The sequence below is a fragment of the Emydura macquarii genome, unplaced genomic scaffold (genome assembly GCF_026122565.2).
Source record: "Emydura macquarii macquarii isolate MOO-44397 ecotype Brisbane River unplaced genomic scaffold, CSIRO-AGI_Emac_v2 contig_431, whole genome shotgun sequence".
Taxonomy (NCBI): domain Eukaryota; kingdom Metazoa; phylum Chordata; order Testudines; family Chelidae; genus Emydura; species Emydura macquarii.
Window position 1 is genome coordinate 15,953,360 of NW_027130568.1, and position 21,604 is coordinate 15,974,963.

Sequence of the window (21,604 nt, forward strand, 5' to 3'; positions counted from 1 at the left end):
TGGTGCGAGGGTCTCAAAGCTTAGGCTGCAGCACAAGCCTGAATGTCTGCACTAATCAGGGCCCGATTTGAACACATTCCTTGGCACCATACATGCATCCAAGCCAAGACCCAAACTGTCTTTCTGACTTTTTTTTTTTGTTTGTTTGTTTGCAATTGTGGACCAAGTTATCTTGCCTACTCCAGAAAGCCGCCATGTTCTCAAAAGACAATAGTAGTAGTATTTGTCCTAAAAATCAAGAGATTAAAGGTCAAATTGTGATATAATTTAGAGAGGAAAAGCCAAACAGCGATTCCCTAACCTTTAAAAAAGGCTCCTATTGAACTTCACAGACCTCCTAGAATGCTTGTCATTTTTCCTTATGCTGGTGATTGAGCCAAACATATTGGTGCCAGCCAGATGATTAGCTCACTCATAGGTACAACCTGTGGGAGAGAATAAAGGTATGTCTCCTACAGCTTTTCACTATCCTATTTATGTGAGTGGGACTCATGCTCCCCGCTACCATCCCTCCATATTCTGTATGTTTACACCACTCATACCACTGATTAGGGAAGCTGTCACAGAAGTGCTTTTCTTCCATTTCCCACAAGGGAGATGGACTCCCTAGATGGGGAGTTGTCATAGCTGGTGGAGGGGCTTTTTAAAAATTATTTTTAACCTTCCTACAGAATGTGATCTCAGATATGGAGGAAGCAATGCAGTGACTCCTCTTCCTCCAAGAAGAGAGACTGTGCGTTACTTAATGCATTATAAGTAATTTGTGCTAAATTCTGGTGCACAGTAGGTTTGTTAACTAATCCTGGAACAAATTAGCAGATTATAATTACATGGCTATTCATTCTGGACATGTAACTTTAATCACTGATGGTTTTAAAAATTCTAAACATTTTTTCCACACATGGCTACATTCCTCCTGGAGTAGTCCAATTCCTGCCAACTTTAAAATCTATTCCTGCAGCCGGTTGTTGTGTTATACAAGTGCAAAAAATAAAGTTATTTAAAATATTTCAAATGGGAAGTGTGCATTTAGTTGACATTAGCAAAACTCAAAAAAGGTTAAATTGACTGAGCTCAAGCTTTCCCAAACCTTTACCTACTGTATTCAATCTAAAGCTAATCAAATGGAGCTAAATCAGGTCCCCAATTTCACCGGCCAGGGCTGTCCCCTCTATTCATAAAACAAGCTTGCTGGCAGCCTGTCCCCTAGGTCAGTGGTTCTCAACCAGGTGTACCCATACCCCTGGGGGTACACAGAGGTCTTCCAGGGGGTACATCAACTCATCTACATATTTCTGTAGTTTTACAACAGGCTGCATAAAAGCACTAGCAAAGTCAGTATAAACTAAAATTTTGTACAGACAATGATTTGTTTATACTGCTCTTATGTACTATGCATTGAAATATAAGTACAATATTTATATTCCAATTGCTTTATTTTATAATTATATGGTAGTAAGTAAGCAATTTTTCAGTAGTAGTGGGCTGTGACACTTTTGTATTTTTATGTCTGATTTTGTAAGCAAGTACTTTTTAAGTGAGGTGAAACTGGGGGTATGCAAGACAAATCAGACTCCTGAAAGGGGTACAGTAGTCTGGAAAGGTGGAGAGCCACTGCCCCCGGTGAAGGATCCAGGGTGTGCTTCAGTATATCCAGTGATACCCCCCGCAGCCATTGCCTTCACTCACTAACAGGAACCCCCCCGCTGATTGTTTTTTCTTGTCTAATGTCACCACAAAGGGTCTTCCTAAATCCCAGTCTAAGCATTCATGGATGCAACTGTTGATTATGCCACTGAGCCCTCTACTTGCCAAATGATTTGATACCTGATTAGTATCTTCATTAGATAAGTTTTTTGTTTGTTGTTCTTTATGAACTGTACTGCACTGCATACTATTTTGGTTCTGTGCTGGCTAGAAGAACCAGCTGAGACAGATCCAAGCCTGTCGTTTTCTAATCTAAGTCAGCACTTGTACCACATTTAATCAGTTGAGGACGAGTAGAAAAATAATAACTGCCTTTGTCTTAGTAAAGGCTGAATCAAATTGGGACCATACAGTTTTCAGATGACTTGTAAAAAATCTCAGAGCAATATCTCGAATTTTTTGGTTCCAGCAAACTGTATTGTATCCATACACACACACCCTACACTAATTGTTGAAGAGTGCTTTGCTCGTGGAAATTGTCAGCCATGTCCTCAATGGTATATAGGGAAAAAGAAACTGTAATGTCCCCGGTAATCATCTATTTACTGTTATAAATATTAAACAAAGAAACCTGCTGCTGTAAGCCTCTCTCAATAATCACAGCTTTTACTACAATTCTAGCACTGCATGGAAAAATACTGTTAACAATCTAAACTAATGCTACCCTTTGACCAATCAGCTATAGAATGGATGAATGGGATTTGTCTGACTGCTACACTTTACAAAAAAGGGCTCTATAAGAATGCTGGTCAGATTTAAAGAAATATGTCAGCCAATGCAAGGAAAAAGATATAGTCACCCCAAATGAATTCAGATTTATACTGCAAAATCAGTATAGTCTGGCACTAACCTGCCACATACACACACCAGCAGGAATAATCTCTATGGTGGACTGCGGATGGAGCCATTTGCAGATTGGATGTGTACACCCGCAGACATGTCTGTGGCCTCAATGCAAAATGATTCTCTACAGCTCCTATCATGTGGGACCTACAGTGTGACCTGGGTGGGACTTGGGAAGAGGCACGAAAGGGATGGACAACTTTCTCTCTATGTTCCCATTGCTGGCTATTCTGGCAGGCTAATATGCCCAGGAGCTGCTAGAATTTGTTGTTCTTTGTGGTAAAGATACAGTCCTCTTTTGGAAAATACATGTTTTGAATAACCAGGTTTTCAAGTTCCATATGGAAACACAGATCTTCTGATATTAAAATAGTTCAAATAGATCCCCTAGTTGTATACTCTACTTCATGTTACATTTCTTGACAACCCAAAACATTCAGCTTGGAGGCTAAACTTATGGTACAGAACAACCTTACAAAGAGCTAGGGACGAGTCATGCCCTCTGTGGGAAAAGTCTGCAGCAAGACCAAGAAACTCTAAGGGATTGGGGAGTATTTGACAGCATGGAGTCAGATCCCATGTAAGATAATTCTGCCATTGGCAACCATCATTTAATGTAGGGAAATCTCCATTGCTTTGTAGGGGACTGGTACCCCAGTGACTATTTTGTGATCAGCCCTTCAATTTCATTAGGCTTTTCACTGATTTTATCCCTTATGCAGGCAAAAAATGGCCCTTAGTCTTTTATACAACCCAATAGCCTCCATGCTGTTCTCCGCAAGCTTTCCCTTAGCTTATTGACAAGTGTCAGACTTCAAATGATAGTTTATTAGCTTTGGTTCGTAATCTTCAGCCTCCCTCCTCTGAAGGAGTAAAGCAGTGGTGAACACTAAAATCTGCTACTCAGAGTGAATGTAACTTATAGGAATATTACAATATCTAGTTTCAACTTGTAAAACATATCAGTATCAGTGAAGCAACATTAGGACAACTGGTGTACAAGAAGCACTATACAAGGAAAAACCCCAAGAGAGTGTATAAATGATAATACATGCAAATATTTTCTGATGCCAAGCAAATATTTAAACTTTGGTACTGTTCCACTAAAACTTGTACAACAGCAGCTCTGATCCCATGCATTTTCCCACCAAAACAGTGTTTTTTATTTTAGCCTCACACACAACAGTATCAGTTAAGACTGAAATAAACACAACAGACCAAATTCTCACCTAAAGTGACATAGCTCACTTCAGTGAAGCTATGACAATTTATACAGCTGAGGATCATTCTCCACTGCTTTTCATCTTGAATAATGATTGACACCCGTAAAGTGAGTGTAAAATATTGCCAAATCAGAGTAGTAATATTTTAAACTCCCTTTGTATAGGTGTGTCAATGACTACATATGGTGCAAGACAATGGAGATTCAGATCTCATAATTTATGCTTTTTTGAAAATACAACCACTGTATGGGGAAAGAAATCAGATGGGGTAGAACAAACAGAATGAGATGTAAAAGCCTTAGGGTAAGCTGCTTGAAATTGGGACACAAAGGAAAATTGAACAAACAGTGATCAGAAAATTGCATAAAAATACTGGATTAACCCAGTCAGACCAGGATATACAGTGGCTCTAACATCCCAAAAATATATCTGTTTATGCAGAACAACAAAGTCCATTCCTTCCTTTACTTAAAGACTAATTTTAAATTAAAGCAAAATCATAAAGAAGATAATTATCTATCAATGTAGGTGGTTAACTGCATTATCATTTAGCTACTTAATTATTGAGAGTAACATGTTAAGAGGAAAAATGCCTTAGATTTTTCTTAAAGACATAAGGTGGGTGAGGTAATATCTTTCATTGGACCAGCTTCTGTTGGTTAAAGAGCCAAGTTTTTCATAGAATCATAGGACTGGAAGAGACCTTGAGATGTCATCTTGTCTAGTCCCCTGCCCTTAAAAATCTCCAATGATGGAGATTCCACAACCTCCCTAGGCAATTTATTCCAGTGCTTAACCACTCTGGAAGTTTTTCCTAACATCCAACTTAAACCGCCCTTGTTGAAATTTAAGCCCAGGGCTTCTTGTCCTATCCTCACAGGTTAAAGAGAACAATTTTTCTCCCTCCTTTTATGTACTTGAAAACTATTATCATGTCCCCCCTCAGTCTTCTCTTCTCCAGACTAAACAAACCCAGTTTTTTTCAATCTTCCCTCATAGGTCATGTTTTCTAGACCTTTAATCATTTTGTTGCTCTTCTCTGGACTTGCACCAATTTTTCCACATCTTTCCTGAAATGAGGACCTCAGAACTGGACAAAGAACTCCAATTAAGCGCTAATTAGCATGGAGTAGAGCTTTTTTTTTTTTTAAATTCTATCCTCCAAAGCAACTCCTCCCAGCTTGGTATTGTCCACAAACTTTATAAGTGTACTCTTTATGCCATTAACTAAATCACTGATGAAAATATTGAACAGAATGAGACCCAAGACTCATGCCTGCAGGACCCCACTTGATATACCCTTTCAGCTTGACTGTGAAACACTGATAACTACTCTCTGGGAATGGTTTTCCAACCAGTTATGCACCCACCTTATAGTAGCTCCATCTAGGTTATATTTCCCTAGTTTATTTATTAGATGTTCATGTGAGATAGTATTAAAAGCATTACTAAAGTCAAGATATACCATATCTATTGCTTCCCCCCATCCATAAAGATTGTTACCCTGTCAATAAAAGTTTTTAGGTTGACTTGACACAATTTGTTCTTGACAAATCCATGTTGACTGTTACTATCACCTTATTATCTTCTAGGTGTTTGCAAACTGATTGCTTAATTATTTGCTCCATTATCTTTCCAGGTACTGAAATTAAGATGACTGGTCTGTAATTCCCTGAGTTGTCCTTATTCCCTTTTTTATAGATTGGCACTATATTTGCTCTTTTCCAGACCTCTGGAATCTCTCCTGTCTTCCATGACTTTTCAAAGATAATCGTAATAGCTCAGATGCCTCTTCTGTCAGCTCCTTGAGTATTCTAGGATGTATTTCATCAGGCCCTGGTGACTTGAAGACATCTAAGTTGTCTAAGTAATTTTAACTTCTTGTTACCCTATTTTAGCCTCTGATCCTACCTCATTTTCACTGGCATTTACTATGTTAGATGACCAATCTCTACTAAACTTTTTGGTGAAAACTAAAACAAAAATGTCATTTAGCACTTCTGCCATTTCCTCATTCTGAACTTATGCAAAGCTTTTCTGCAGGTCTGGGAAAAGTGCAGTAATCAGAGTGTCACCTGAGTGTTAGATTTTTCTTAACACGCAAACACTACATTTTACTACTTTATATTAGTTTAAAGAGCCCTCTAGTGTTCACATGTAAAGTACTTAATCAACTATTTCAAATAGTAAACTACAACCTCCTGGCAAATTTGTACTTACCCCCTCTCTGGAAGTGAGGAAAGTATCCTTAGTTTCAGGGTGGGAAAGAAGATTGGGTGATAAATTTATATAATTATTTTGCAAGACTAGACTGGTCTCACCATTATAATAATGAAATCATAACAGCTAATTATCTGTTCACCAGGATATTATATATTCATGTTTTATGTGATTTAATGGACACTGTGATAGTGTCCTTTTTAAAATATCAAGCCTAAGATGATCGATTGATAGATCAATAGATAGATAGATGTTTTGATTAAGGCCTATCTATCTATCTTTCTTTCTCTCTCTCTCTCTCTCTATATATATATATGAGATCCAGAGCCATAAAACCTTTCCTGGAGTCAGGCGCCTAAGCAAGAATGGCAACGGTGTAGGTCTAACTCCACACAAAATGGCCTGGCTGTAGGAAGAGGAGGACAGCACCCTTATAACCTTTAGCCCAGTGGCAAGTGTACTCACCCAGGCTGTGGGAGACCACAATTCAGTTCACCCGCTCTGCCTGATGAGGACCATGGTATGGAGTTGAGCAAGGTTTCCCACCTCATGGGTGAGCACCCTAACCACTGGAATACAGGGTCATTCTTACTTTCTGTCTGGCACAATGCATATTAATTAATTATTTATACAAAGTGGAACAGCTTGAACAAAAGAAACTGAGAAAGTCCCACATCAAAATATCCCTGAACCCCAGTAGTTAGGGTGATCACCTGAGTGGTCTCCTACCAGGACAAATTTAGAACAAGTAATGCTGATTTTCAAGGCTTACAGCATAAACTTTCTTAAAGGGGAAAAGACAGTCATTTCCCCAACAAGAAACTCACAGGTGGCAGGGAGAAGGAGGCCTAATAAGTCTCTTTCAAAGAGTACATATACAGAGGACAGGGGGAAGCACTCTGACAATAAAAGTAGCCACACCAAGTGCTTTAATGTTCACATAAGGAAAGATCTCAGAAGTACACAGAGCTCTCACCCTGCTCTTAAAATATGTAATATATATACAGACAATATACATGCAGACAGTATAACAAAACATAAACCTCAGCCTAAGCTCTCTCTCCCCAAGCTTGATTATTCCTAAAACTTCCATGTATGTCCTTCTCTGACCTAAATCACTAGGGCCCAGATCCACAAAAGGAATGTAGATGTTGTGACACTGATTATGTTGCAACACTAACTTTTAAACACCTAGAAAATCACAGGAACAACATGAGGGTTGCCAGTTTTGGTTGAACATATTCCTGGAGGTTTCATCACATGACAATTTTCAATTACAGATTAATCTTTAATTCCTGGAGACTCCAGGACAATTCTGGATAATTGGCAACCCTAACTGTGAATCACAAAGCCTGAATTCATTGCCTAGGCTCCCTATACAATGATTGAGAAGAGGTTGGTGCCTACGCTGTGATCCACAAAGCCAGCATGCTGGGCAGGGAGTTGCTGAAGCTAGCCAATGGAAGATGCTGGTGAGAGGCATGTGTGGTAAACTCTACCCCCTCGGAGTTCAGCACCCATATCTGCTAATAATCCATGAACTGGGGGAAGATAGGGGTTTGGCCACCTAAATTCCATGTGGGGCCCAGTCCAGTGAGTGCAATCAGAGGCCTATTAATTCCACATAAGAGCCATGGAAGGAGGACTTCTCTTATAACCTTTAGCCCAGTGGTTAGGGAACTCACCTGGGATGTGGGAGATGCCCTGCAAGTTCAAGGCCTCATCAAATAGAGGGGGGACAACAGATTGGAACTGGGCTCTGCCACCTCTCAAGCTAGTGAGTGCCTTAACCACTGAGGTATGGGATATTCTGATGTCTCTCTCTCTCAGTCTCCTATTGAAGTTGTTCCACTTTAATTAACGTAACTGAATAATTAAATATTAATTGAGCCAGACACATTGTTAGAGAGACTCCGTATCCCACTGATTAGAGCACTCACCTGAGAGGCAGCAGATTTCTAGTCTGTGGTCATGGTCCAGACCCAAAAGTGCACTCCACTCAGTGCAATTCACTTACAAATGTAGCCCTGGTGTATTTATCTTATTTTCTGGCTCTCCACAGGCACTGTGGAACATTCCACTGCCTGGCCGCAGACAGTTCAAATGCCTCACCATAGCTTTTCAAAAACTCCAGAAGAAAGCTTTCTTGCTGAGAAAAAAGCATGAGCTGAACATTCACCTTGGCCTCCATTCTGAGAAAAAGACTTGGAAATAGCATCAGCAGAGGAATTATGAATTTTTCCAGTAGAAAATGGCAGTTTTACCTCTTCTTTCACAATTCTCCTGGGCACCATGAGGTATTCCACAGTTCATTTTGAAATCTCCCAGAAGCCATTGCTTCTGGGAGCGGTGTCTGGAACTGTAGCATAGTTGTACATAGAGGGCTGGTCAGCTGCAACATTGCAGAGTAATAGTGTCTGCAGAAGGCAAACACTCTAGTGATCCTGCAACAGCATGGCCAGTATGGACATAATGCTTACACTGGTACTATCCCAGTACTTTAATTAGGAATGATTCAAATTCACTAGTGCAGATCTGGATTTAATATAAATTCTCAACCTTAACTTTGCATTAACCTTTTTTTTCTGTAGGATTCTTATCTGTATTATAAGTATGATGTAATACGTTTTCTTGGAATCCTCACCTATGTTGAACTTAATCACTCTCTCTGTGTCCTTGTGGCTCCCAGCAACCACAGCTGCAGGGTTATTTTCTCTGGCTGTATCAAAGGTTGTTTTTTAATAAGATAATTCAGGAAATGGCAAGGGTGGCTTTTCAACTCATCTTTCCAGCCGTTCTTATTTCTTAATACCCATTGCATGGTGATCGCAGCTGTGAATGAATAAGAATTGTGACCTTGCAGTGAAATAAAATTATACCACTGTTAGAGGTGTGAAAAGATTGATGATAGGTTATTCTAACCACTTTTTTTTAGCATGATAAGAGGTTTTGAGTCTAAAAGTCTGATGACAAAGATATCCCCTGTGACAGGAATGATATTTCCCTCTAGGATGCTTTATAGTATATTGAAGATTACTACTTGGGAGCAAATATCCTTTAGAATTCAGTACAGCCTAACGATACATTATGTATGACCAGCAATATAGCTAAAATCATGGGATTAGTAACAGAACAAGAACCTTTATCTTGCTCCTGTTCAGTAAACCAGATACATAAAAGGGCATTTAAATAACTACTTGCTCATTCTTTCATCAGGGAGAGTGAAGAAGAGAGACACTATCTTAACACCTACACATTTATTTAAAGAGTTCTCACTGCAGGGATCTGGGAGGCTACATTTGTGTTGCTTGTACTTTAAGTAGGATTTGATTCATTTTAGGGTGGAAAAAAGGAATTCAATTACATGGATTATGTAGCACTTGCTTTCAAACTTTCAAAAGCTTTCAAACTTTCCGCTTCCTAGATTCTATGCAAGTTCAGTATCAAAATGTAAAACAAATGTATGTTTCCCATCAGTATCAAAAAAATTATCAGGGCATAACATGAAAGATTAACATATACAGTCCTGGAGTGATTACAAGTCTGAGATAGGGCTGTGCTGTGGTCATTAACCACATGGTCGGAGCTCTCAAAATTTATGAATGGCTGCAGAACCAAAAAAGTGATCTTGTATATCCAGAGGAAGTCATACTTTATAACTATTATATTTTTACAATGTAAATTATGGTAGCGCTTACAGATTCGTGTTATGATTCCCAGGCACTTCCCCTGTTCCTGAAATCTTTGTTAGAAAATGAAAGATTAGTATCAGTATCGAAGAATGTAGTCTGATGCTAGAACAAAAGAATTATGATGTCTGACACGATAGATCAGGATTTCTATTTTATTATACTAATTATTACTTCTATGAGCTTTTAATTCTCTATAAATCATGATACATAAGGAGGAAAATAATTCTCTTTTATGCTGAAAAATTGTAATGGCTAACATTCCACTTATATATTACATATTTAAACAAGAATTAGCTGTTGCTTTTCAGAAGGAAATTTAGTAGAGAATAATTTACAAGAATTGCTTTTTAATATTTATTGTTCTAGAGATGAAGAATAAAAGTGTATTTAAAGTATCAACTGTTTTAAGGATGTCCTTTAGAAGAAGAAATATTCTGAGGGTGGAAGGCCACAGAGATCCTTCAAATATGAGTGGTACATTTTCACAGCTACTCTTTTTACCCTGGGCCGCTGCCCCATTCCCCAGTCAAGTGAATTGCTTATGTAAGTGCCATGAAGATGTGGGAATAGGGAAAATGTATGGATAAACCCATACTATGGAGATGCATATTTAATAGAGGTAACTGTAGAGATAAAAGAAATTATAAAGATTCAAGAACCTCAACTGTACCTTTATGCAACCACCAGTTGACTCATAAGCAAATGAACTCTTAAAGCAGTGACTAAAACATTAAACAGCTATTTCCACCATTAATTAATAAAATAATTTATTCTGCAAGGCCCCAGTTCAGCAATCTACCCTTATTCAGCACAGTTCCTATACACATGCTTAATTTAAGCATGTGCTTAAGTTGTTCCATGGGCCCTAAGCATAGGTTTAAATGTTTGCTGAATAGGGGTCTAAACAATTGCCAATTAGCGAAGACAGACAGTAGGTAAATCAGTGAAGAAGGGTTAAAATCTTTACCTTATATTTCCAAGATCATCACTTGTTGATTGTAAAATCAAACATTTCATATATTACACAGGAAAGAAGAGATCAAGCTCAGTGAAGCTTTTAGTTTAATGCTTTCAGTAATAATGCTGCTATTGTCTTTCTTTTGCAATTATGTTTAATGTGTACATTTTTATATATTAAACAAATTATACATTTTTATGTTATAAATATAGCAAATATCACAAATCATAAAATCAAACAGCTGCTGTGAAATTAAGAGAATTTACACAAAATTAACAAAAGATTGAGTAAATTAAAAAATTGCAGGAAGTAAGGAACAGGATTGTTATAATATCAACATCCCCACCTCCTTGAAATTTTAAGAAACTTTAAGGAGAAATTTTTATAAATTCTGATTAATCCTGTCTAGAAAGAAAATATACAAGGGTTTCATAGACTCACTTTGAACGGTTATATTGGTCCTTCTTCATGAGGTTATAGAAGCAAGAAGCATATGTTGTTAAAATACGTGGCATTCTCTAAGATCAGGAATAAACTCTGCAAGGTAGTTTTTGACAGGAACATTTTCAAATACCTCTATGACTTGATATCATATTCAACAGCTGTTATCAAGTCACATGTCACAAATGTAGGTTTCATTTTCAATTTGACATAGCCCAGAACTATCACCTAGTCTATACCCTGGGATATGAAGAATTTTAAATAAATACCTGATGCTATTCTCCTCTCATATACAACAGACTGGGAAAAGACAGAAACACATGCTTTAGAGAACCCTACTGTAAGATGTTTGTCGAACTAGCAAATAAAGTGAGCATGCAGATTTCCACTATTTCAAACCCCAAGTACAACATGAGCAATATTGTGTTTTTCATTCCCCTCTTTCAAAGAGTTATTTCAGGGATCCAAATATTTTCTTTCCAGTCACTGATGCAGGAGCAACGCTTGAAAAAGTTTACTGGTCCTATGAGCATCTACATTGGTCTCCTCAACTGTTCCTACCCTTTGAAGTCCACAGAGTATTTTAAAAGCATGTTATTTTAATTACCAGCTTGTGGAGGGTGGGAACACCCATATCAGTTGAAACATAACAACAGGTATCTTATGAAACATTTGATATCATGAGAAACTCCAGATATCAGCTTTCCAATGATACAGAGCATTCATTTCTATCCACAGAAGCTCTTGAAGCAGCAGACACTAAACCTTAGCAGAATTCTAGTGGGAATCCAGCAATATTATACTGAAATAGGAATGAAATATGTGATTTTAAAACCTAACATCTTATGACCTTCTAAAGCTTATAATAATTATACGCCATTAGGAATCTGTAAATCATAGCCATCTGTCTCAGAAGTTGTGTGTGGTATCAGTCTTTTTAATGGTCCTTGTTTCTTGGTCCAGCAGTGCTTTTTAGCACAGGTTCAGAGGCTGACTAAAGCAGGGCATAGACTTCAAATCAGTGTAATTTTCATTCCCTTCATACAGAATGTTCCTTCTGATGGCAGTATATGACATATGGGGCAATATATGGCACAGTCTAACTTTCAATAATGCCACAAGGCCTGATTAGTAACGTTATTAGTCAAAGCTTTGTATTTATATTTGTACTTCTTGTAAAAATGTGCTCAAACGTTTATGTGTGAGCTTTATGTTTCTGTTTTCAAAGCACCCATTTATTAGCACTGATATAATCTAAAAGAAAAATGTCCAGTACCTACAATGTGTTATAACTTAAAAAATGGGTCTAAGCAAGTGACATTTTCTGTTAATAATGTTATTTGTTAAAGTGTTCTTGATACGGATTGGCTTTCTTTGCTCAAAATTTACTGTTTTATGCCTTGAAATGAAAAGTGCAATAAGTCGTCTGAAAAGTTGTCTAGTTTCATAGTACCTTCTTTGTGTACTCCAGTATCCCATGCTGACTTGGTATGGTGATTTTTTTTAACAGCGCTATTCATTACTGAAATCACAACATATATCCCTCAGTTTTCTGTAGCAGCAATATACTAGGGAAGCTACTGCTCCTTCTCCCACAGCACAGCAAAAACCACCACTGTCAAAAATTTGTGCTAAAAACGACATTAGCCCTTTCTACACTGGTGCTAATACATTGTACTAGAATTAGCCCGAGCCCCTGAATAATGGTAGTGAACAAGCTACTCATTAGTTCTTCAAAACACTTTTCACAGCCATTAACTCAGATTTATCTGAGTTGAGAAGGAGCCGATTGTTCTACATTGAAGCAAAAATGTCGGCTACCCTGTGAGCCAGGAGGGGGTGCACAACAAACTGGTACTAATGAAGGCATAGAACTATCAGCTGACGAGTGGTATCTCAGCACATTCCCCACCCCCCCACATCCCCATCCTCACACACACTCCTTGGGTTCTAGGGACCTAATAGACATGCTGAAAAACAAGATTATGAAAACCAGAATCCTGAGGCTCCCCATAAGAGAAGAGCAAAGGCTCATCAGTACCTTATTATTCCTCAAGTGGGGTGACAGTGAGTGATGAAGGATTATATGGCAGTGGAGAGCAGGTTGGATCTCTTAACTCTTCATTTCCAGACATTCTAGTGTATGGGATTTTTTTAAAAGGAATAAAATTTTTATAAAGAATGCATACTCTTTTGGGGTGTTATCCTTTGGAGCACACTTGCAACCTGATCTCTTCTTGAACAAAGTTGTTTTGTTTTTTAACTGTTTTTTTTAGTGAGCTATGTTGGTGTGCTAACAATTTTAGGAACTGTAGTTTTCCTATTGGATCAAAAGGAAAAGAGTACTAGAGTCATCAACACCACAAAACGTATTGCTTAGTGTGCTGTCTAAAACTAATAGCTCTTTTAGGTAAGAATTTAAAAAGGAATTTTTTTTTCTAAAAGTCTCCAAAAAGATAATGTTCTTTCTTTATGGAGGGTTTTTCAGTGATGTTGAAACAGACTCAAATTTGTGCAAAACTCTGAACAGCCAGGGAAATCAGAAATTGGATACCTTGTGTTTGTATAGTGCTAACAGTGTGCTAGGTGCTCTACAGAAGATATGAAGACAAAAGCCCTACTCCAAAGAGTTGACAAAGATTGTGCAAAAACTTACAGATACACTTAACTTCCCATCCTGTGTCCCTAATTCAGGAAAGCATCCATATTTAGGAAAATATTTCAGCATAAATGCCTTTCCAAATGGGGATGGATTTAAGCACATGCTTAAGAGCATTCCTGGATATGAGCTTGTGAGTAGGTCCACTGATTTATATGCATAGGTCTTTGCAGGATAGGGGAAGAGAATTGAGAGGTGATGAATAAAGTAATCCAAATCAATGGTGAAGTTAAGCACACACTGTGAGTTTTATTACTTTTTTAAAATACACATATTTTGTAGTATTTTGCAATTGCTATTTTGTTTAGTTAACACTATGCAGAAGGGATAGTGACTGAAAACCTATGAATCAGTTAAAGTGTAATAATCCCCCAGGGACCCTCCCTCCTCAACCTCCCAGGGACCCCCTCCACCATGGATAGCGTCCCCCAACCCACATATCCCTCCGTACGCCACTGTACTCCCCAGACCTCCACCCCCACGCATGGACTCACTCGCCTTCCCTGGCAATGCCTCCCAGAGACGCTCCCTCCACACTGGATAGCGTTCCCCCCACACCCTCCTGCAACCCTCAAGCCCCACACCCCCAACCCCTCCCACGGGCCACAGCTCATCCTCGATCAGCCCCCATTCCCCCCCACTGCGTGTCATCCCCGGATGCTGTATTGCTGTGCTTTTTGAACCTTGACTATCGCTTTATTGTTTTGTGCTTAAACATTTGCTAATAAAACGTTTTAATCTGTTAAATTTATTCAGATGATTTGCATTAAAAATCAGCTGTATTTTTAAAAATGGCAAACTAATAAAAAACCTATGACTCAAATATGTCATTTCAGAATCTGAATGAACAGAATAGAAATTTCTAGGAATAGAAATCAGAATTATTTGATTCACATTCACTTTGAAGCCATGAAAAGTCAGCCCAGTGGCCATGATGCATTTTAAAATCTGTTTGCATATTGCAAAATGTTGTACTCATAACATTTCAGGCACAAACCTTGATTTTACAGAGAATAAAAGGAAACATTTCATCACAGAAGTAAAAAACAAACATCCAAATGGTTGAATAGCTGTAAAGATCATGTTTTATTGTTTTTATATTATTAAGGTTTGTTTCAGAGCGCTTATTTTTTATTCTGTTTCTCATTAACCACTATGTGAGGAGAAAGAACACTACTTCATAATCAAGTTATTCCAACTGTGAGGGGGGAAAAAAGCCCATTTTAACTGTCACTTTACTCATATTAATTGTTATTTCTATTTTTAAGTATTTGGGAGATACTCAGATACTCCAGTGATGAAAGCAGCAGATATAGGTTGATGTGCCTGAGTGGACAGGTAAATATGAGCAATGAAGAAGAATAGCTCCATCTAGTCAGACCAGCAACACTTGTCTTGCATACGACAAGTTCAGATAATCTGTTAGTCCTCTAGTGGATTTGATTTCTAAAACTCTAAACTCTGTGACTGTACTCCACCATCCAGGTCCCTGGAGACCCACCATAATACCCCTGAGGGTGCTGATCCATTGTTTGAGAAACTCTTCTCCCTGCAGAATACAAAAAAGCTCATGGGGCAGCTAGATAAAAGAAATTTGTGAAGCTTTTGGGGTCCAGCAGTTACCAAGACAAATTTGGCCCTCCTTATACTCAGATTCCTCTCTATTCTAGGATCTCATTATTATAATTCTCCAAGAACCTTTTATATTTTAAAAGTCCATCTAATCTTCTTTTGCTAGTTGTGGATTTGCCAAGGCTTTTTTTTCTTCAGACAAAGATATATATAATAGTTTCCCTAAAGCTTTAGTTTTGTCATATCAGAGTTTCCATTGAAGAAAAATAATCAGAAAAGAATGCTTATAGTTTTTAGCCACACAAAACAATATTGTGGGTTTTGGTCCCTATTAAAAACATGTGTTACATGTATACTCACAATTATGTAAGTCCCAGACTGTCGAAGAGGAGAACCAGTCAACTCATGCATTACTCAATTTACACATAAATCCTATATCTAGAGTCTGGCTTAAACTGACAAATCCAGAAAATACGACAAACTCTGGGCTATATTCTGCTCTCGTTTACATCAATGTAAATCCAGGGTTATTCCATTAAAACCAATGGAGTTATTTCAGGATTTATACCAAGGTAAGTGAGAGCAAAATTTGACTGACTACCCTTACTTCACTGTATCTAAGAACCACAGGGGTCATCAAACAATGGATAACTTTACATAATATATCAAAAAGCAAAATCTTATGTATAGTACAAAAAGGTAAATTAAGGACACTGTTTTGGCTTTTTTACTGAATTTTCTGGATTTTGTTGGTTTAAGCCAAACCATTAAAATTACTTTAATATGTGAGTGAAGATAGTTCCATTGGGAAATTCCATTAATTAAAAAAAAGACTCAGATGAAAATTTATATGACATTTTTAAAGAAGCATGTACACTCTATCATATATAAGTATTATATACATGTAGTATGCCATGAGATAATCTTAAGAAGAATTTATTATTTAGAATGTTGACACAAAACACTAAGGCACTGTAACATCTGTCACTATCTATTGTTTATGTATTTCTGAATGCATACTAAGAGCCCAGTCCTGCAAAATCATTGGAACTATTCAGAGCAGTAAACTCTTTCCCTGAGTAGGCGGGTGGCAATTCTCCAAAAAGGGCCATATTTTTGGAGCTTAATATATTCACCCTACACACACCCACATCATATATCATTTGAAAGCTTATTTTATTTGTGATCAGACAAAGTATGATGTGGAGCTATCAACTGGTGCCGAAAGCCTTTAGTAGAGGTGGAACAATGGAATCCAGAATGAGAAAATACTTTTTGCACAGTTCCAGAAACATTGCAACATGACTATGACCAGAGTTTTTACAGTTTAAGTTAATTTCAATACCTTAATATGGTGTTTATTGGTCAAAGCTACCAACCAACTATATATTAAAAAATGTTATGAGATTTTCATGGGCAGGGTTTTTTTTTTCAAAAATGATGAAGCTGTTTAGCATGTGGCAAAAACGGTAAATATGAACATTTTGCAAAATACCACAATGAAATGTTTTCACATCGCATATTCTTAAATGTTAAAGTATTTCACAAATGATTATAATAGTTTCAGTTTCAACTGAAATTTGCTGACCAGATCAGTCTCACACTCAAGGTTGTGCACCAGTAGCAGTAGAGTGCATGCCCATAGTTTATGCTGCATAGTGGGTAGATATAACTGTATGTGAATTCCTAATGTAATGCTTCTCCATTTTTAAACTTTTGTACATAAAATGTTTTAATTTGTAATTGCCCATGCATGGAGTACTAGCCTTTGAAATATTCTAGAAACTAGTTTTTAAATTCAGTGACACTTATGCACAGTTCAGTATTAGTGTTAGAGATGGGAATACACAGCTTCATATTATGAATATGAAAAAAGCTATGAGAGAAAGAAGTGGCCTAACAAGAAGTAGCAAAGACAAAGTTGACAAACAAATCCTTGCCTCTGCACTGAAAAGGGATAAAGAGCATGTTACAGCTCTTATCCATCATATCATCAACAATATGACAAACCCATTGGACTTTGAATCAAATCCAGAGGTGCTTATCAACATATCTACTGGACTGCATGAAATATCGGAGGTACAAGAGTGTCTACTGAAAAGAGCAAATGTTGGTGAAGAACAAATGGAGAGATCTGTGAGTGGTGCACTTGGCTTATGGGGGATTTGATAGAGGCCTTTAACTACCTGAAAGGGGATTCCAGGGAGGATGGAGCTAGGCTGTTCTCAGTGGTGGCAGATGACAGAACAAGGAGCAACAGTCTCAAGTTGCAGTGTGGGAGGTCTAGGGTGGACATTAGGAAAAAGTTTTTTACTAGGAGGGTGGTGAAGCACTGGAATGGGTTACCTAGGAAGATGGTGGAATCTCCATCTTTAGAGGTTTTTAAGCTGCGGCTTGACAAAACCCTCGCTGGGATTATTTAACTGAGGTTAGTCCTGATTTGAGCAGGGGGTTGGACTAGATGACCTCCTGAGGTCCCTTCCAACTCTATGATTCTGTGATTCTCATAGGACATGTAGGTTCTTCAGCCCATTTAAGAAATCTGGCATAAAAACATTTGTGGACATAGCCAAGAAGACCAAATTTAAGTCTGACAAGAGAGGGACAATGACAGCATCTATCACTCCAGAAATTGTTTTCCACAGAGCCCTTTCCTTAACAAGATGGTTCAGTGGCAACTGTTATTAGTCACCCAACAGGACCTGTGCCTATGTCCTTCTTCCATACTGATGGAACAATGAGAGGAACAGACAAAGCTGAATCAGGGCATCACCTGGAAGCTCAAGCTAAAATAATCCATGAGTTAAGCACATGTAACAAAAAAACCACAGTGTACCTGTGAGGTGCCATGGCTGTCATACAAATGATGGCTGGAAACAAATTCCACACATTTGAATTTGGCTGCTGAGTACTTGAGGCAGGTTCTAAAAACTAATTCTGTAATGGAAGTCTTTGACAGATATGAAACAGGAATTGTCTGAAAACTGAAGAAAGACAGTGCCGAATAGGATCTAAGGTTGGATGGAAGAAATTCCAGGTGATTGGCAGACACCCTGTCTCTCCATGGAAAAAGTTTCTAAACTTGGCATCCAATAAGCAGTCAATTGTAAAATTCTTCTGTGAATATATGGTTCAAAATGCACGTGAAAGTGTGGGAGCACAGTCAACACAAATACTCCTCCTTGCTGGAGGCTTTTCTAATGGTGAAGTAGCAAAGTCCATCACCACTAGAAATGTTGAAGCAGCCCAAGAATTGTACAGTACTCAGAGAAAGTGGAGACAAGGATGTTTCTGCTTGATGGATGTGCCAATATGGCTTTTGAGTCTCTTGGTGTCAAAGGAACCACAGTAATTAGGTCACTTGATACAGATGTTCTGGTCCTTGCTGTTCACTACTTTTCAATACTTGGACATAATACTTGGACTGAAACAGGCACCATTACCAGCACAACTGACGAGCGTTGCTTCTTACCTATGTGTGCAATTTATGATGCACTCACTTCTGACTTCTGCAACATACTTCCTGTTGTACATGTATTAAAAGGATGTGACTCTTTGTTGTCCCTATTTGGTACTGGAAAAAAACCCTCTGTTTAATGTTGTCAAAATTAAGAGAGCTTACCTCTTTAAAGATCTTGCCAAATTGGGATAGAGTAACTGACAAGCTGCAATTTCTGCAGCAAAGAAGTTGGTAGCAGTGCTGTATGACCAGAAGGAGAAAGAAAAGGAGCTCCCACAATCTATTGCTTGCACATCAATCTAATTATCAAAAAAAAAAAAAAAAAAAAAAACAAGTCACTGGTCAAACTCCCACCGTGCGAAGACAGTTTTGAAGAACATGTCAAAAAATGTCAATCAAAGATTTGGATGTCCTTGCACATAGGTAAGCCAAATATTGGATCTCCATTACAACATGGATGGAAAAATGTGGATGCTCAACTGCTTTCTATATTCTTAAAGGGTCCAATAGGTTCTGAGCCTCTACAAGACCTTATTTGTGCCTGTACAAGTAGGAATCACTGCACAATCAACTGTGTCTGTAGCCGGATCAATCTTCCCTGCACTGAACTGTGTACATGCCAAGGCAATGAAGATTGCGATAATCCCTGCATTTTTGACAGAGATCATAATGAGGAACAAGATGATGATAATGATGTTGACTAGCAATGTCACCAGCACTATTACATTCAATGACACCTATACAAATGTATTTGATTTTGTTTTATCCTTTAAATTATTGTTGTGATGTTTTGAGGTCACAAAGAATTCCAATTTTATATCTTGAAATAAAATATAGTCATTAAACTAACAGAAATGAATGCAAATATTTCAAAGTAGTCATATTAACATGTCAATGGTTTAATTGTTTGTCCCAGTTTCTATGGTAATAGCACCACTTAACACCATACCTCATCTTAAAATAGACATAATAAGCTTTCAAGTTATATATGATGTTCATGGGTGTAGAGAGGGTACATTAAGCTGACCAAAACAGTGGTATCTGCTGCTCGCACAGGTAGGAAGCATTTGCAGGATTAGGTTCTAACTTGGCACTGCACATGCAATAACAAAAGCATACTAAAAGTATGGGTGTGCATATGCATAACACATTAAAAATAGTTGTCATATATATTTTTAAATATGTTTCAAAATTTAATTAAACGTTAAATCAAAACAATTTTAAATTGAACGTAAATGTAAAATAAAATTCCCAACTGAATAAAATCTCCAAATCAGTATTTTAAAAAGAAAGTTCCTAACTGTGAGAACAGTAGGACAATGGAACAGACTTCCTCAGGAGGTTGTAGAAGCTTCTTCACTGGAGGTTTTCAAAAGGAGATTGGATAGCCATTTCTCTTGGATGGTTTAGACACAACAACAAATCCTGCATCTTGGCAGGGGGTTAGACTAGATGACCCTTGCGGTCCCTTCTAACCCTATGATTCTATGAACCTATATATGCATTCATAACAGAAATAAGGAAATTCCATGTTTTATTTGTAAAATTCCTAGAGTAGCTGTACAAAAATTCCTCAAGCTACATACCGAAGTAAAGGGCACGTATTTTGCAAATAATCATTCAAACCACAGAAAAATCGGGGGGAGGGAGGAGAGGTGTAGATTTCTTAAATGGGAAAGCACTATTTACTTACAAGGTTGCTGGAAGACTGGTTGGTTGAAGGAAGAGGGTAATCTCCCTGCCTTCCTACCTACCTTCAAAACAATTCACTGAGAAAATCCTGGACTGATGCTGTGTGCGCTGAAAAGCAGCCCATGGTCTATAATGGAAACGCTGACACCACAGGCAACGCAGCTGCAGTACTAAGCCAGTGGAGTAACAGTAACAAGCCTGTGAAAGGCACCCCTCCGCCACACGGACTCACTTCACCACAAGTATGAATGCAATGTCTTCCGATGCCGTGTGAAGCTGACATGCTGCAAGGGGAGCTTTACAGACAGCAGCGGGGGAGTTCACACTACAGCGGCTCTGCAAAAGCCTGTTTAAGGGGTTAGAGCTGCATAGGGATAACCCAGTTTCTTACCTTCTTTCCTCTGCCCCGGCAGGGAGGGGATGGCATGAAGTTTTAAGCTTTGATGCTGTTTCTTCCTTAATCCAACTGTTGTTATCTTGCCCTTTCGATAGTTTCTTCAGTGCATAACAACAACTGAGAGAGAACTGACGACAGCTTCAGGTAATAAAGGAAAAACCTCTCTCGTGCAGATAACCCTCCACTTTCTCACTCCTCTACCCTATTCACTTCTTCCTCTCCTTTTTCCTCCTCTCCTCTATCACTCCTTAACTCAGCTCCCTCCCTCCTCTCTTCAGGAGGGTGTTAGCCGCAGCAGCAAGTTCAGGATCTCCGTTGACAAGGCGAGTGGTGGACGGCTGTAAGACCACCTCTCGGGTTTGGACCGAGGTAGTACCCTGAGCAAGTCTGGGGAAGCGATTCACAACCGCAAAGGTCTGCTCGTTACAATTCATACATGCGGTGTGTGTCTGAGAGCACCGCCTCCTCCTCCTCTTACAAAGGGCAAATTCATTTTTACATTTCATCAGTACAGTGCAGAAGTCAGGGGTCGGTGTCTGAGGATTCCCACAGCTACTGAATGTTTGAGGGGGAGCAGAAAGAAAGAGGCTTACTCTGAAAAGAAAAGCCTCTTGTGTTCTGGAGAATGTCAGTTTAAATCACATTGTCAACAAACCATCTATTATTATCCCTGTTACTAATCATACCTTAGATTATAAATGCTAAAAACTTTTTAAAATCCAGAGTGTCACTTCTTACAC

General features: G+C 38.3%; 1 protein-coding gene across 2 annotated transcripts in view; it reads right to left on the reverse strand.

Annotated features, from left to right (window-relative positions):
• The window catches only part of RNF144B (ring finger protein 144B), a 124,985-nt gene extending 103,629 nt beyond the window's left edge, over nt 1-21,356 (reverse strand). The window contains exons 1-2 of one of the 2 annotated variants that reach the window (XM_067537593.1): nt 20,859-21,356; nt 15,245-15,292 (exon numbers count right to left, since the gene is read on the reverse strand). The gene's annotated coding sequence lies outside the window, so the exon portion shown is untranslated. The remainder of the gene's footprint in view (nt 1-15,244; nt 15,293-20,858) is intronic. The other variant, XM_067537592.1, reaches the window with a different exon arrangement.
• Between the last annotated feature and the right edge of the window lie 248 nt (nt 21,357-21,604).